The 18,814-nt window shown below is 36.6% G+C and overlaps 1 protein-coding gene across 1 annotated transcript in view; it reads left to right on the forward strand.

Moving 5' to 3' along the window:
- The first annotated feature begins 16,500 nt into the window (after positions 1–16,500).
- LOC126830394 (sulfate transporter) overlaps positions 16,501–18,814 on the forward strand; it is a 59,224-nt gene continuing 56,910 nt past the window's right edge. The window contains exon 1 of the mRNA XM_050560778.2: positions 16,501–16,704. The gene's annotated coding sequence lies outside the window, so the exon portion shown is untranslated. The remainder of the gene's footprint in view (positions 16,705–18,814) is intronic.

The raw sequence follows: 18,814 nt of genomic DNA on the forward strand, positions 1-18,814 counted from the left end.
TTTCATTAAAAAAATTGTTGAAAAAACATGTTTATTTATATAATATTTTTACCGTATACTCGCCTTTCTAGAAAATCTTAAAATGCAAACATACTTTCAAATATATATATTATTTCGTATATATCTTGTCGGACAGTAATACATTAAGCCCCAATTTCATTTCATTTCTTTATCTATCATTTTTATTTACCCTTGCATCTTTGAATGAAATTCCTATGTCAACACTTACAACATTCGAGATAAATACAATATGTCTAAAGTGGTACACACTCCGTCTTTTAACTTTGACATTTTGGTTTCTTCCTGTTACGCATCATAAATATATAATTATGTTAGTGTGTGTCGGGCAGAGATAGACATGTTCTGGATCTAGTGCCGGGGTTTTACTGGAAGATGGATACTTTATTATTCCTTAATAAGTTTGTTGGAATAGGAATTCATTTTCAGTAACTATCGGATTAGCTGCGAAGACTTTTCCTATAATCACCATGACAACAGATAAGATGGCGTTTTGCAACTTACTAGCAGTCTTAATTCTTGTGATTCTAAATTTAAATGGTAAGTTCTATCACTGTATGTGAGTGAATTGAAAAAACTGTTTTAATGACAGGAACAGTAGAAGTATACATAATGCCTGACATGATTTCGTTTTCCATGAAAAGCAGTATTTGTTTAAATATTGTTTGGTGTATAGTATTGAGTTATGCTTTTTTGTGGAGATGGAGCAAGCTCCAGTCAAACAAGGTAATGTCAGCTTGTTAATATAACAAATAGATCCAATAATACTTTAATTCATTATATTGCTTTTATTTTTGATGGCCATGTCTAAATTCATGTGTCATGAATCCTAGTAACGGAATATAAATTGTTAAATTATTATTGTCGATTTTATGTGTTGGGTATGCTGATTTGTTTTTTGAGGTGATTATTTGTCTACCTTCCAGATTATACGTGGATCGATAAAACGAATGATTGGATCTAATCAATTGTATGTTCATGTGTTAACACAATAAGTCCAAAATGAAAGTAGCAAAAATAACAAAGATTAACAGTATAGGCATTGCCCACCAGTGATTGGAATTACATATTGAATGAACCCTTTCAAATACTGTATTTTAACTTACAAATTTTATCTCCTTTAACTTTTAACAGAAATATTGAGGGTGCACAACTGCACATTGATAGAGCTGATATCCCCAAATTGCTATTCTGTCTGATCACCACTATGTGCACCGAAGCTGCCAACCTAAAGGATCATTTAATTTAAACCATGTCCAAAAGGATTCGAAGAAAATAGAAACTGTCAGTCGTAAGACTGTATTTATTATATTTGCATAAGATTAAGAAAACGATGTCAATAACATACATCCTTGTCAACTACCTGATATAGAAAAATAAACCGATCAATTAGAGTTCTTCTCTTAATCTAGACCTATAAAAATATTTTGAAATCTGAGAAGGGTGGTTAAACGTAAGTTTCTTTAAATAATAGGCACATGACGGAATGTTTAAGTGGGTATTTTTTTGTATATAAAAACATAATAATAGGAATAGTCTAGTTTATTTATCAAACAATACCGTATATCGCACACATAAGTTCCTCCCTTTCTAAATAAGCTAACCTTTCATCTTTCTTTCAACTTTACTATTAATGTACCCTTCGTGTTTCAAAGATCTACATAGAAGGTGCATATATGTAAGAAGTATTATTTATTATATAGTGTAGATTATTTCATCCATTCCGGACAAATGAAAGTTGCGGCAGAAAATGTGGGATCTCAAATGTTTTCTTGGGGTTCGTAAGCCGCCGATCGTCATTAACATTTTTCGGAAAAATAATTTTGTCAGGGCTTTAAAAACAGAAGGAAATTTCTGCAGTAGATAATCTTCAGACTTCGATTCAATCGCATTTAGCTCAACACTTGTAGGTGGGACATGTACAATTTCATGGCATCATATACATCTTTGCATATACTGAACGATTTTGGAACTGATCTCCCTTTTAGAACGCCTGTTGGATGGCCGAATGGTTAGCTCGTGCGCGCTGTATCATACTGTCTATCATTCCCCGGGTGTACGTGACAAGGATTAGGGTCGCCTGTCCAACCTCGTGGGTTTTCTCCGGGTCCTCCGGTTTCCTCCCACTGCTAAAGACTCCTACACGCAAGCGAATTATTGAAATAAAATTGAACCGTTTGTTAGTCCCGAAATGACCTAGTTTGTGTCGAGTGAACGTTAAACCCATCTCTCTCTCTCTCTCTCTCTCTCTCTCTCTTTCTCTCTCTCTCCCTTTTTAGAGATCCAACTTACACAGTGCAATAGATTCAAAATTCTTTCAATGACCATCAGCGGCGATAAAATACGAAGCATTATCTAAATATTGTTATTTCAACTTTTTGAAATACAAGGAAGTTAAATTTACAGATTTTATACTTAGGTATATCCAGGATCCAAAATCGTCTAAATCTGGTTCATGTCTTCTTAAAAGAAAACAGTATTAAAATATGCTCTTTTAGATGTAATTATATATAAGTAAAATTAAGGAAGAAAATGATATTTACTGAAAGGATTCAAGTGTGTCATACTTATTTCATACAACATGCACTTCTGAGTGAATATTTGTAACATGTTAGTTTAAGAGATGAAATATTTGCATAACTAGAACTCTACATTGTAATAAATAAATAAATAAATAAATGACAGTATATCTTTGAAGATACCAAAAACTTGACGAATATTTTATTCGCATCCTTTATTTCCATGACTCATGTTTTTTTTACATCCTGTAACGAATAGATAGGGGGTTGTTTGTTGAGGTTTTTTTTGAAAAGAGAAACAATTCTATGCATGCTATATTATTATGGACCAAGAACGAGAGTCACGTCACATAAAACACTGTCCAAGGAACAAGCATACCAAGTTTCAATTTGATCGTACTTGAAAACGAGAAGCCTGGGGCTTTTTTCGAAGGGCGTGGCCATCAACAAGATGAGCAGAGCTTGGTGACAAGTTCCTGGTCCAAAAAGACAAAAACATGCAAAAATATATTTTTATCCTTTTTTTTTATTTTACAGTTGGTCTGTGTTCCCATATATTTCTGATCGGAGAAAGTGTATCTTTTCATTTTATACACAATAAAGGTCACATACCTTTCTGTATCTGTCATCCCAGTAATAAAATTATGATACAAAGATCATCCACGGGCTGTGAAGTCTCTCATCCTTTTAAAGATCGGGTTTTTGTTGAACAATGCAATGGTACAATAGCTTTCTTCTTTACTGTTGAAGAATTAGAAGTGGGAGATGCTGGAATTTTTTCAGTTTGTGACACAAACGATGTCCAATGGTCTGATGAGATACATGTCCAAGGTTTGTTTAGATATATACCTTTGCCATACCCACGATCCAGAACTACCTCCGCTTCGCTTTGAGCTCCATGAATATAGAGCTGGTTCATTAAACAGGAGGTGGAGAATGAAACAATTCCTCGTGACCTCCGAGTCTGGTATCTCATTGTCGGTTGCCTGGCAACGAATCGTCGACAAGTCGCTTAGATGTAACGTGCTGCCAATGGTATACACACAATACCAGTTTTTGGTACCATCCGAACCGAACTAATGTGCTATTTTCCTTGTCAGGCACCCGTCCTTTGCCCGTGACAAAGGCGAAACCAGACCGGAAAATGTCGAAGAGCTTTCCCGGCCAACACAATGATAGAGAGAAATGAGGTTTAACGTCCACTTGACACGGACTAGGTCATATGCTTTTTAATTTTATTTCAATAATTCGCTTGCGTGTAGGGGTTTTGACAGTAGGAGGAAACCGGAGGACCCGGTGAAAACCCAAGAGGTCGAACAGGCGACCCTACTCACGTACAACCGGGATTCGAAATCACGCCAGTTGACTCAACGACAGGCCTTATGATACTGCGCTCACATGGTAACCACCACCACCCCCCTACCCACAATGATAGAACCAGAGACTTTAGATGGTAGTTTTTCGTGAGTAAGATGGTTCCGATAAATTACATTGGTTCACTATTCACCGTCGTGATGTACAGATGCAATTCTACTCTTCATTTATATTTCATCTTCTCAAGATTTAATTCCACCTTTAGATTTTGACTTCTGATACTCAGGGCCAATTTCTGCTAAATATCTGAAAATGTGTGCCGCTTTTTCAGGATTTCCAGTAACGATTACCGCTTCGTTGCCGATGCCACTCCCTGGACAGACTGTAGTTTTGTCCTGTGATATAGCTGCAGGGGTTCTCGCCCAACAGGAACCCGTATCTTACAGATGGCTTCGGTTTACGAGCAGCAGCAGAACGGTGTTAGATGAAAACAAGAGTGTGTTAACTTTAGATAGTGTGGATTACGAGGATGAGGGTGATTTGTATGAATGTACAGTTACATATAATAATAACCGAATAGGAAAAAGCAATAAATATCCTATACGTTTATATGGTAAGTTCATTTTTATCTATAAGTAGCCTTTCATCGACTATAACTGTTTAGAAAGATGCATTAGCTCATTGAAGGTAATCATTGGTCAGTGGTAAAACTTGATTACAAATTTGATGATAAAAGGAGCTAACTTGACAGGTTATGTGTTGCCCTGTGAGTACAACAGTCTGGAGGTCCCGGTATTTGCCGAGAAAGTTCTCCGATATTTTCCAGTGTGGTTTCCCCTTAGGACGTGTATATATTGCGACATTTAGGGCTATAAGAATATAAATCCCTTGCAAACCGCTACATTGTCTTAGTTTAATCTCTAATAGGAATATCAATCCAAAATGGTTCAATTCCGTTCAACATTTACAAACGTTATGATAAATTGAAATTTTACCGATCGATACTGTTCGCTATGTAAGAAAAAGCCACCATCCTTTATTGATAGCCAGAGAAACTTGGTTTTGTCTGGTTTAAATCCGAATGAATCCAAGCCGTGAACAATTTGATATTTAGCGAAAATACAAATAATATATCAGGCCTTAATGGACAGTAGTTTCTAGTATTTGTCCTTAAAATAAACGTGGATGTTAATTAATCAAGATTTGCATACACCATGCAATGTGCTGAGATATATTTTGCCCGGACATCGGCTTTTCCGCTTACTCTTCATTGAATGTTAACTGTCAAGGAGGGTTTTTTTCGTGTAGATCATTGCTTACATGTGTGACACTTGTCATCAGAACAACTAGACTCCTTTTCCCATCCTGTATGACTCACACAGGGGAATCAAACTGGGAATCCCGAGAAAGTGTCTCGGTCAACACAGGGATCGAAACCATGACCTCCTGGTTAGTAAATTAGCGAATACCCACTTACCAAACCACCATGGATCCTATAAATAAATCTATTAATTTATTTGACGTTCATTTCACTTCCCTAATTGTAATTGGGGGCAGTGGTAATCAAGCGTTAGGGATCCTTCCAAGCCTGTTTCTTTCTGTCAGCGATAGCGCCCTGATGTGTTGCCTAATGCATATTCTTCCATATCATTAATTTTAATTCGATATATCGTTTTACATTCCAGTACCACCTACCGTAGCATCGTTTACAATGAATGGCTTCAGTGGGACGGTGATTTCAGGTTATTCATTCGGGAGAGTAGCCTGTCTAGTGTCTTCAAGTTTTCCTGTTAATGTGACTATAACATATGGACACAATTCTATTATGAGATCCTTCGGTTCCGGCAGCGCAAGCTTTGTTAAGCTAGTACTTATTACTTGCAGTCTGGCTGGTACGTTTACCTGCAGTGCGGAGAATCAATTTGGTCAGTCGGATCTCCAGACGTTAGATCTAATTGTAAAATGTAAGTATGTTGGAAGCATAAATATCAAGTGTGTATACATTTTCTTGAGCATCAGATGGTATCTCCCATTTTCTTGATCTGATTATCTAGCGAAGAAGAAACGTAGCTCACAAGCTACAATGGTTCAAAACGGAAAGTAGGAATCATTAATGTTAATTACTGATGATACTGTAAAATACGGCGTAAAATTAAATCACAAAATGTTTTCTTTGTCATTGCAGGTCCTCCTAAACTAGGTAAATCCTTTGAAGTAGATATTCCACTAGGAGATTCGAAGACGCTAACTATTCCCACTTTGGGAAATTCTCTAAACGTATCTGTGACTGGTGTAATTGCCAATGTAACGGTACACAGAAATGATGTATCTATCTATATCCCTCCCACATCCAGAGAGTTGTACAGTAACAGTTCTTACCTTAATATCACAGCTGTTAATGAATTGGGCAATGATACCATTCAATTAACCATCAATCCAGCAGGTAAGTTTTAAAATATGGAAGAATGGGAGATATAGTTCTGACAATGTCGAAACGCAATTACTATGGTTTATTACACTGCGACGTTTCAACAAGATTTTCATAAGTCATTATCGAGCATATAAAACAAATAAAATAAAATGAAAAAGGATATGATTGTGAACCTTCTAGTGAGCATGAGCAGCTGCCACAACCTGTTAATCAAACAGCGGTACATATAAGCATAGGTATATATATATATATATATATATATATATATATATATATATATATATATTATCCAAAATTATTAGCACAACCGCAAAGCTGCACTACTTTGTTTCACGGTAAATGATGAAAAGATAAAAAAAAGGTATGCCGACACAAACTGATTTCAACACTGGTTTAATAACTTTTTAACATTTTAAAGTACTTTTCGTCCGTCTTGGGACTATTCATAAATAATGGCATTGTATAAAGATGGACAGTATAGTATATTTATACATATTTATATAGTAACACTGTGGTTTTAATTGGCTATAATTACCATTGTCTATGGTTACATAGTATATCGTTAACTAATAGAAACATGTACACACATGTGTTAATCTGTAGTATATGGGGTTCAATTTATGAACAATGAGTTTAAGATAATCATGGGATAGATTTAAGAAAATTAATGAAGCTAATGGCCAATTGTTACTTATTGACTATTAAGTCGAGGAACATACAATCCCGTCGATGGTTGCGTACTCTATCCCGTAGATGCGTGGACGTCTCCCCTATGTAAAAATTTAGACACCCATTGCAAGTCAAGACATATATGAGATTTTTTGTGTCACAATTCATAATATATATATATATATATATATATATATATATATATATATATATATATATATATATATATAATCAAGAAAAGGTCAAATAAGGTATTTATGGGGATAGACTTAAATTAAGCCACAATGAATTATTATTAATCCTAACTTGAGGACATAAAATCTTTCACGCAAACTTATTGATGTACTACGAAGAGGTGGCTGAAGGATGGGTAAAATATATTTCACCACAAGTTTTCTGAGCACGTTGGTTCATTCCTTGGACAGCTATGTAGTATCTGAGAGATTGTCTAACTTTAAACTTGTGTGACTTTTAGCTATCTAGACCTTGGGTGAACGTATGTCTTTTGTTTCTATTGATAAATTGGCTTGATATTCCCCAATTCTTGGTGTCGCTGGCATGAAGAAATCTCAAAACGCTGTTAAAGTACTGGCAAAATCTAGTAAGATTTTTAAAAATTACCATTCCTTAAATACATGTATGTCATCATGCTTTCCTTTTCCCGGAGCTGCCATCCTCAATATAATAATGCTTATCGTTCTAGGTGCTCCAGAATCTCCATATAATTTAGATTACGTGGAAACATCCGACACCTCCAGAAAACTTACATGGACGGCAGGTTTTCGTGGACAATCGAATCAGTCCTTTCTTATAGAATATTATGAAGGAGCATATCGTAGTAACTGGACAATCCTATCTAATGTTTCTGAATCCGAGATTGACGTTACCAATACAGTCACTGTTCCTGCTCGGCGATACCATTTCCGGGTCAAGAGTTACAATAACGTTGGTCAAAGTGCATACAGTAATATTCTGTCTACTACTTTGACGAGTAATCTATCAGGTATTTAATTAGTTCTTACTATAAATTGATAAGCTTAAACTGATTTAAATGCACGAAGAACTAACACATAGGGCTGTCGCTGAAGGTTTACTAGATAACAAACCTTTATCTCTCAACCCTACGTGTTTCGAGATAAGAAATGGTGCTGCTAACTTCAACGTAGCACATGCGGGAGCGATTCGCACCCGGCATTTGTAAACAAAATTGACAATATTTTTAATCAAAACAACGATTGATTATTGTTATTTATAATATTTCTGCCACACCCAACTACAATTAAGCATATAATCCTACCTGAAACGGGTACAAATCCCCTCTTTTTAAATCAAAGCGACAGTAGATTGCTTTTTCTGCCATTTTAAATTTACGCCTGTAACACATAAAGGCGGGGCCTCGTGTGCAATAGCCAATCAAAGTTCTAATCTGATCAGAGTTGCGCAGTTGTAATACGCCGTAATTATAAACGTCCGAATCAATTTTGATAAAAACAACGCTTGATTTACTTTATTGTCAATATTTGCTGATAAATGAATGTTGTTTCAGTAGATTGGGCTGTGTATGTGTAATAAGTACTAATAGTATAAAATTAACTTATTTTTAAGATGGTACATGCATTAATAAAGAAATTGAGTTTGCCACTTGGAACTAAAGGCATCCAATCGTAGCTAAAAACAAGCACATCAGTATATCTCAGCGTTTTTAGTTACGTTCTCGTAGCTAAAGGTTTGCGTGCCCATTTTGTAAATCTGATCACTTCGGGAGCTAAATGACAATGATCAGATTTTTCTTGATTATGAGATGCACCATTGTCAAAATTTGAAACAGAACACCGTAACAAACAGGTATCACATGATCCCGTATGACGTGTGATACTTGGTCAAATACGGAGCCTTAGAAACTGTTTTCTTCAGTATTAACGCGCTTTATAAATGATGATATCATTATTATTATTTGGTCAAATACTTCCTAATGAATACGCCTTAATCTTTCCAACTCCTGTAGAAATAATCTGGTAGTTTACATTATCTAACTGTTTATAAAACAACACTCGGTTCTAAAAATAGGCGTTTCGTATAATTTTCCAATGAATTACATAGGCGGAATAAGCTGTTTGCCCGTCAATAATATTGTTTAATCTAGTCTGGGTCACCCAGAACCTCCTAGTCTTTAACGGTCTGGGACCGTTGTCAATATTTGATGTAAAGTTCATTGCCCATGCGTAAACGGGAGTTTGGTTTTAATCTGGTTGATTATTCAGTATCTTTTGCCAAGTCAAGTAAGAGTTGCACCCCTTCCCGCAATAAATCCCGTAATTCTTGCATTAATATAAACAAACATGAATCGTGACGACGAATTGGGATTAATTTAAAAAGCATAGATATGGCCCATGAAGAGAGAAATTTTACAATAAAAAAAATTAAGAGTATTGGATATTGAATTGGCATGCAGTCAAATGGATTATTTGAAATGTCATTCTTAAATTAATTTCATGGGCGTTATCATCTTGTTTTAGGACGAGTAACCTCCCCTAGACCCTGTTTATGATAATGTAAAAGACCGGATAATCTAGCCAGTGACCTATTATTTGAAATGTTCACAGCGCATCCAGACGTATATTCGTAGAATATTTTTCTGGATGATAGAGACTATGTTCAATCTCGAACCACTGGTGATGAATGTCGTCCATGGCAGAGGTCACTAAGTTCAGTCCTAATGGCCGAATTTGCTCTTTTCAAAGTGTTTATTTTACGTAGATCCATTGGAGGCGCCATCATTGTTGGATTTCGATGAATTGTCAGAAACACAAGCTACTTTAAAATGGCAGCCAGATAAATCTCGAATATTGCCCCCGTTATATATTGTGGAGTATCACAGTGGAGATTATAACTGGACAATCGTATCTAATGGTTCATTGCCTATGGTTAACGTCACTTACCGCCAGTCTGGTGAAGAGTATTACTACCGGGTCAAAGTCGTTAATGGATACGAAGAAAGCAAGTATAGCACCATCGTGTTAGCTACAACAAAACCAGTAACAAATTCAAGCAGAGGTAAGTAATGATTTGTGATGTCTTCTCCTAAACCATACATCCAAGCCTCGGCAGGCCCGAGGAATTCCAGCCCGGCCGCCTCTTGGCCGCATCTCTCTCCAAGCCTCGAGACGGGTACTCGACCGCCAGCTCTCCTCTCGCCCGCCAGTCAGCGGGTTTCGAGACGGCCACTCGTCGCACAATCGGCCCGCGGCCGAGAGAGAAGCAGACCAGGCGGCGGGAGGGAAAAGCTAGGGAGCCAGGTTCGGCCGCGAAGCCGCGCCTCGGCCGACCCGAGGAATTCCCGCCCGGCTGTCTCTTCTCCACGAAGCCATGCATCGGCCGTCCCGAGGAATTCCGACCCGACCGTCTTTTCCCCGCATCGCTCTCTCGCAGGTCAAGACGGGCACTCGAGACGGGAGAGAGACGCGGACTAGGCGGCGGGAGGGAAAAGCTCGGCCACATCTCTCTCCAAGCCTCGAGACGGTCACTCGACCACCGGCTCTTCTCTCAGCCGCTAGCAAGCGGGTCTCAAGATGGCCACACGTCGCTCGCTCATCCCGCGGCCGAGAGGGAAGCGGACCAGGCGGCGGGAGGGAAAAGCTCGGAAGCCAGGTTCGCCCGGCCGCCTCTTCTGCTCACGAATAATTCCTTCGAAGATCAAAAGTTGTTGTGTGAGACCTGAGAGGATATCTGACAATTCATAAAAAGAATTGACTGCCACTAGATAAGAGAACACGAAAGAAAAACAGAAAAAGTCCGTGCATTACCATGCTTTTATAAGGTATAGAATGAATATAAACAAGGGAATGTACGGACTATTTCTATTTTTCTCGTGTTCTTTTATCTAATGACATTCAATTACTTTATTGAATTGTCAGATATCCTCTTACAGTCCCATATAACCACTTTTGGTCTTCGAAGGAATTATTAGTAAGCAGAAATTCGGCCCTGTATCTGTTATCACTCGTCGTTTCAGTCAGTTATACAGAGTGGTGACTCGTGTTTTCCTTTGGCGTTCGTCACTTCCGATTCGGAAAACCTGTATTACTCAGCTATTGTAGCAATGATCTCTGTGTTAAAAGCATATTTGGAATGTGTTTAACCAGCTCTATTACATATGTGATAATGATTGGCACCAATATTGTCCTTTAATGGTGGAATTTGCTCTTTTCAAAGTTTTATTTTACGCAGATCCATTGGAGGCGCCATCATCGTTGGATTTCTATAAATTGTCAGAAACACAAGGTACTTTAAAATGGAAGCCAGATAAATCTCGAATATTGCCCCCGTTATATATTGTGGAGTATCACAGTGGAGATTATAACTGGACAATCGTATCTAATGGTTCATTGCCTATGGTTAACGTTACTTACCGCCAATCTGGTAAAAAGTATTACTACCGGGTCAAAGCCGTTAATAAATACGAAGAAAGCAAGTATAGCACCATCGTGTTAGCTACAGCAAAACCAGTAACGAATTCAGGCACAGGTAAGTAATGATTTGTAATGTCATCTCCTAAACCATACATACCCGTAATGCTACTATAGCCATTGGTGGTTCAATCCCTTTAGAACTATGTATTTTTGCAGATAATACATCTTGGAACATGAGCCTATTTGGTTTAGATTATACGGTCATTATGCCTATTGCAGGTCTTTCTTTAAGCCTTTAAAAATGTTATATGAATTATTAATTAGGTATTAAAAAACTTACCAAGACCAGAATCAACTCTCGATGCTATCGAATACTAAAGATTTTCATCAGATTTAAATACGATCTGCGGTTGATGACTTAACGTAAAACTGGATTATCGAGACTTTGTTTATTATCGTAGTAACGGTAGCAATGACAATGGAGACTACACTGCTATTGTAACAATGACATCTCGGCTAAGAGTGAAATAATTTGACTGAAATTTTTAACTATTATAGCGAGAATTATCAGCTCTTTATCTTGTCTTACATAATGCTCCTTTAATATAATGTGTTGAATATCTAAATATTGGCCATGTGGATCTAAAATAGTATGCGGACGGATTTCCACTTTACAAGAAAATCAACACATCAAACTTTGAATTTTTTAGACCAATTAATGTGGTCCATTTATTTGAAGTTATTGATTAAAAGATTACATGCATCCATTTTGTTTTTGTTCTCCAACAGATATGACAATTGTTATTGTGGTGACAACGTGTGTAGCTGCAGTATGTATATTGATATTTGTCGCTATAGCCGTATCTACGTATTTTAGATACAAACGTCGAAAGCGGTAAGTAAAACGTCACTTCCCGATCGTATACTATTTTCGATGTCATAAGTATCTTATCCAACATGTTTTTTCTAACTAACCAGAAAAAACAAATCATACAACAGCAGAGTTTCCATAGTTTGTGGGAGCCGCATTGGCTCAGTGAGTATTCGTTAACTTGTAGGTCCCAGGTTCGATCTCAATTTTCCGACGTGCCCCCCCCCCCTCCCCGTCGCTTGTGCAGAAACTAGCAAGAGGCAACGTATAGTAGTTCGGATGGGACCAAAAACCGACGTCCAGTGAGTGACACATTGGCGTGCAGGTAAAAGAACCCTTGACAATTGGAAGTCGCTATTAGAGTAGGCCTTAGTGCCGCTTTTCGGGCAAAATTTCCCTCATAGCATACTGTATGTCGTATGCCCGTCTTCATTAGCCCATCTGGAGCAGAACAGTGGGACGTTAAACCCTATTTCATCTCTTATTAAAGGTACATTAGTATATTCTGAACACGACAAAGGCTCAGTTTTTAACAGAGTCCTGTCGATTTTCAGCGTTCCGCGACTTTTTGTTACGGAATTATGCCCCCTTAAAAAAAAAAACAACAAAAAACAAAACATAAAAAACTTTCGAACGCGATATAAGGTACAGTTATTAACAGATTGGCTTGTGAGCGATATATGCTAGGCTACAGTTTTCGAATGATCCTTCCAAATTCGGGTGTGAAGCATTTTGGTCATGGGAGGACGAACCGTATCTATATGCAGCGTTGTACAAAATTCCGTTCTGGAGTTATCTCGCTTGCCGAAATTTGGTGCGAACACGATAGGCGCTACTTGCCTGACTGTCATTTCCGGACAATATAGGGCCAGTTAATATAACTTACAAATTGACAAAGAAATTTGCCCGTGTGCTATTTTTTTTCTGTATTTCATTTATTTTGTGATACCTAGCAGATTTCGTTAAAAGCTGTATAAAGTTTTCTTCTCTCAAAATAGGTTTTTATTATTAAAAATCTTGTAGTCAATACCAGGATATTCACACCGGTGCCACTGTCCGTATTAAACAGGATTGATAAGGGTTAAAGTTGCAATATCCTTATTAACGGATAAAAACAAAACACGCCCAGTCTTAGCCTGGAGTTACAACCTACTGTATTGTGGACATCCTGAAACTCGGCCACCTGGACAGATCTCAGATGCTACGTTTGTAAAGTATATTTCTTAAATTAGTTGGAAACAAAATAACGTTTCTGTACAGGAAGTGGATTTAACACAGTGGGGCATTATTTGAGAATATTGGAAGTTTCGAATCTATAATATGCATATTCAGCACTAAATTTAAAATGACAAATTGCTGATTTGTGACATGTTATGCCGGCTTGCATTATTGCAACTTTCAGGGGCGGATCCAGGATTTTCAGAAGGAGGGTGGGCGTGCTGTCCCCATTTGGGAGTGCGAAGCCGGGCCCTCGGTTGGCGGACTGACGGGCAATCAACCAAGTCACCAATCGGCTAGTTTCGGAGTAAATTACGACGGCGTTCACTACCATTTTTAAGTATTTATGGTCTCCTTTCCCGCGAGAATAGGGGCAAAATTTTTTTCAACACCACAAAAACTGGATGGGGGTTGGGGTGCACGACTTTAAGGTTAGAGTGAGCTGTGTTAAGATATTCTGAAATGATTTAAAAGTGTTTTGTTTTTTCTGTTAAATAGTTCAGAAACAGATGGGAACAATGGCGATGCTCCAGCACCAACCCCAACTGCCGTGCCAATAGTACCAGACCATGAGACGTCCCATGAAGAACCTGGATCTAGCCGACCTACATCGACAACTAGAATTATTCCTATACGATTTTATAGTGCCTCGCCAGAGCCATCGAATTTATATAGATCGATTTCTAGGCATTACTCTCAATAGTTCAGTGTAATAAAAGACTGTAAATATTTTAATAGTACTAATATAAATCACACAGGAAAGAATGAAAATCCAAAAACGTAGGATTCTATAGTTTCTTGAAGTTATTGTGATCTTAGCTAATGGCAAGCATAATTCCCAACAGCTACATACATTACAAAAGGGGTCTTAAATGCAACTTGTAAAATCACTGTATATTATAAGAAATTTAATGTTTACGAATTCCATAACTAAACGGGAGAAAAAGTTAAAGACCAAATTTATAAAAGGATCATAATAAAGCAGTGGCTTTAAAGGGTTTTAAAAAGGTATTTCTTATTTTTACTTCTTAAGAAAAGGAATACAAGTATACTTAAATAACATTTCTATTATAAAACGATTTATTTACTTTTTTCAAATATAAACCGACATTATTAAATTGATGTAAATGTTTTGTATATATCATTAATAATTATTAGAAATCATGTTGATGCTACATATATAAAAATAATCAGAATATTTTTTCATTATACTGAAATTTGTATATGACGTTCCATTTGAAAATAAAATTATATTTTAAAAAAATAATAATTTCTTGCTTGCTAATTCCATAATATATTGTACATAATTATATAACATATATGCTCTTCTCTAATTCTCTAACACTTGCACATAATAATAAATTATTTTTTAAACTAAGTTCATGATTAACATGTTCATCGCAAGTTCCAATCGAGAAATTGGGCATCTGAAAAGTCTACAAATTGTTTGAATGAGACCATATCACCAATTATTTTTATGTATGTCTCTACCTGTTTACAGATTATTCCTCCTTCTTTCTATTTTCCCCGTGTGTTCGTTCCTGTTGACTTTTTGAATTACATCAATGAGATTAGTCAGATCAGTTGTTTATTGGTGGCTACATCTCAAACTTTGGAGATGGTCATCAATATTATAGTAGATACAAATAGTAATAGTATCTGTATGTAAAATTGATGTCACGAAGTGGTCTGGGCCCGAATCGTTTACTAGAGTTGTCTCTCGTCGCATACAAATATTCAGTGTCGCAATTTCTTCTAACGATAAACCGATATCTACAAAAAAGGATTGAAAATAAAGGGAAACGATCCGAAGTATTAACAATAATACACAGAAGGACTGGGTTTAATAATCATAATAAACGGGACAGTTTTTACTGAAGTGAATCCGAATGTAGTTCCTTTCCAGTTGGAAAATCAGATTAGTTTGTATCTGCGAGTATCTGACTGCTCGGTTTATGAGAGCCGCTGTGGTCCAGTGAGTAAGGTTCTAACTAACTTACCAGGTGGCCGAGAAAATTCCCAAGAAATTTCCATAATGGAATCCCCTTGTCAATGGAGTAGGACGGATGACCTAGCAAGGAACACAGTCTAGTCGTTCGGATGGAGCGAAACAACTAGGTCCCGTGCACATCTTGGCGTGTACATAAAGAAACTCTTGACAGCTGGATTTAATTTATTTGCTCTTAGAGATACCAACATATTGTGCAATATTTTATTGTCAGTAGATACTTAAAGATGCATTATATCCGATTTAGATAAAGAGCTGGCTGTTCTTACTATTATAGCCCCAAAATAGATAATGTAAAATGAATGTATTGAACATTTCAATGAAATTGATTTATTCTGAGCGAATTTATCGCATATAGATGTGGCATAGATTGTTTATTATCGTAACATCGGAACTTGTTGTTCGATACTTAGCTGCAATCCGTTTAAATCTCCCCATCCGATGGCCTTAAGAGTTGATTTTAGAGTTGTCATGTGAATAAAGGTATAAATAATAGTTATTATAACATTTGAAGCCAAACGAAAGACATGCAACAGATCGATTTAGCTCTTACATAATGCATCTTTAATATGCTATACTCTTCGGAGATTAAGTTAATCATTTATGCAATAGAATGATTCTCGATTGAATCGAATGATAGCATCGTTCATTAAAGCATCCATTGTTTACTCTACTTTCTGGAGATGAACTCGACGATTGCACTGGAAACGAAATAATGACTCGGTTTTTTCTTGGCACGCAATGGTGTCTTTTATGATAAATTGTAATCACCGATCTCTCTTTAAAAAGAAGCTAATCGTGCCATAATGTTTTACGAGTTGCTAAATGCATCAATTAAAGCCCACGTTCTCTATCAATGTGTAAGAGTGGGATTGCTATTCTATATATATACTCCATGTAGATTGGTGTAAACATACGTATTGATCCGGTCCGTCATTTGGCTTTTAATGGCTTTGAAATGGTCCCTCGCAGCACGGCAATACGGCACAGCTGGTGGGTAAAACGAGCATGCGCTGCTAGGATTCGTTTCCTGTATACTGAGGCAAACATTCCGTTATCGTCTGCCAACCTGCCACGCTTCCTACCTTCAATTTAAAGAGACTAAGTACTGTCAGTTGTCGTCATGGGTTAGACTGAAAACCTCTTACCGTTCGGCCCCTTCCCCGGTACTTAGAAGAGGGTTCTGAGGATTAACTAGGAGCTAGCTATATAGAGAACATACACACAGAGAGGAAATAAGAGTCCAGGTTAGTCAATTGTTTGTTTGGAAGATTAATGGCATTAAATTAAACTCATAAATCCAATGATTATTATTATAGATATATCAGATTTTATAGAGCTAACTAAGATGACATGTTTGGAATATTAATGGCATTAAATTAAACACATAAATCGAATGATTATTATTATTATTGATGTACTATGTTTTATATGACATGTATCCTGTTTGTTGAGCTAGTGTTGACAGTTGTTATTTATTTAAATAAACATAAAGTCGTTAAAGAAACACACAGTAGGTAACAAGATACACTATGAGTAGATGTTTTAGCTATCTCTGCTTAAGATACAAGGTAGATTAAGAGACAGACAGTAGATACACCATATTATAGCTATCTCTACTTAAGACACAAGGTAGACACAGACACAAGGTAAACACATAAGTAGACAAGATATGCCATATACTACGAGTAGATGTATTAACTATCTCTGCTTAAGACACAAGGTAGATTAAGAGACACATAAGTAGACAAGAGATAAATACATCATATATACAATATACTAGGAGTAAATGTAGTGGCTGTCTCGGCTTAAGACACATGGTAGACTGAAAGACACACAAGTAGATCAAGAGACAGATACAAGAGACAGATACATCATATATTATAGTTATCTCTGCTTAAGGCACAAGGTAGATTGAGAGACACCATATACTACGTGTAGATGTATTAGCTATCTCTGCTTAAGTCTCACGGTAGATTGAGATATATATAAGTAGATGTAATAATTATCTCTACCTAAGAGACACATCATATAGTATAGGTATCTCTATTTAAAGGGGATGTGGCTCTATTCTTTGGAACCTTAAAATAGACAAAAATGGGCCATGAAATGAAATGGGGTTTAACTTCCTACTATTCCACTTCCACTGAAAAGCATACATTAATGTAATATGAATGTGTGTAAAGTGAGTTATATTCAATTTTTAAAAAATTGTTTTTGTTATTTCTAATCAATTACGCCAGCTTAGTTCATTATACACGATTTTTATAATTATTTTGTCATTTGTGAATTAGTCATTACTTCAGCATTTGTTTTTCTTTGTCCCTTACAAATGGCACCCAAAACCATAGTAACACGACTCATGTACCGATTTTAAAATGTTCATTATGTCTTAAATATTGGATATTGGGATCCATTATTTCACGGTAACATAACAAGACCAATATTGATTGAGATGGGCCAATATTGAATTTTAATTTGTGTTTTTACTTTCGAATTTTATGAAAAATATTGAGTTACAGGTTTAGCTCAGTAAGACCTTTTTATGAACGACAATAAACTGTCATTAAAAATTGTTAATTCACTATTTATACTAAATGTAACCAAAATTGGTTGAAGAGACATATTAGACTACGTTGAATTATTAGTAATCTCTACTCGAGGGGGTTGGGTGGCCGAATGGCTAGCGCGTGCGCGTTATATCATGAGTAAACTGGCGTGGTTTCGATTCTCAAGTTGTACGTGACAAGGAGTGGGGTCCCCTGCCCAGTCTCGTGGCTTTTCTCCGTGTCCTCATGTTGCCCCCCCCACTACTAAATACCCCTACGCGCAAGCGAATTATTGAAATAAAATTGCACCATGTGTTAGTCCCGAAACGACCTAGTTTGTTTCGAGTGGACGGTAATCTCTCTCTCTCTCTCTTTCTCTCTCTCCTCAATACTTTGGGTAATTGAAAAGAAACAATGATGGTGTATCAAGTTACTTAAGTCTAAAAGATTTGCGAAATATCACCGACAATTTACGAAACACCTTGCTTGATGTCAATGTCGTTATACTTGACACCATCTAGATGAGCGAGTCTAATTGAATTAAACAGAAGCTTGTAAATGTTAGCCCATCAACAAGAATAGTACAGCAAATAATTACGTTAAAAATATATTATAAGAATTGCGAAATATCGTAATCGAAACCTGCTTGATCGTAATTATAAACGTAAAAATAATTTGTCCATTGTGTAATAAGTGGAGATATGAGTTAAGATTTCAATTACATCAAATGGCAATACGTGATATACTAACGATTTCGTTATTGCGTTATTAGACATTTCGTAACATCTGCGAAATATCGGAAATGTTT

Source organism: Patella vulgata, chromosome 8 (assembly GCF_932274485.2).
Source record: "Patella vulgata chromosome 8, xgPatVulg1.2, whole genome shotgun sequence".
NCBI lineage: Eukaryota > Metazoa > Mollusca > Gastropoda > Patellidae > Patella > Patella vulgata.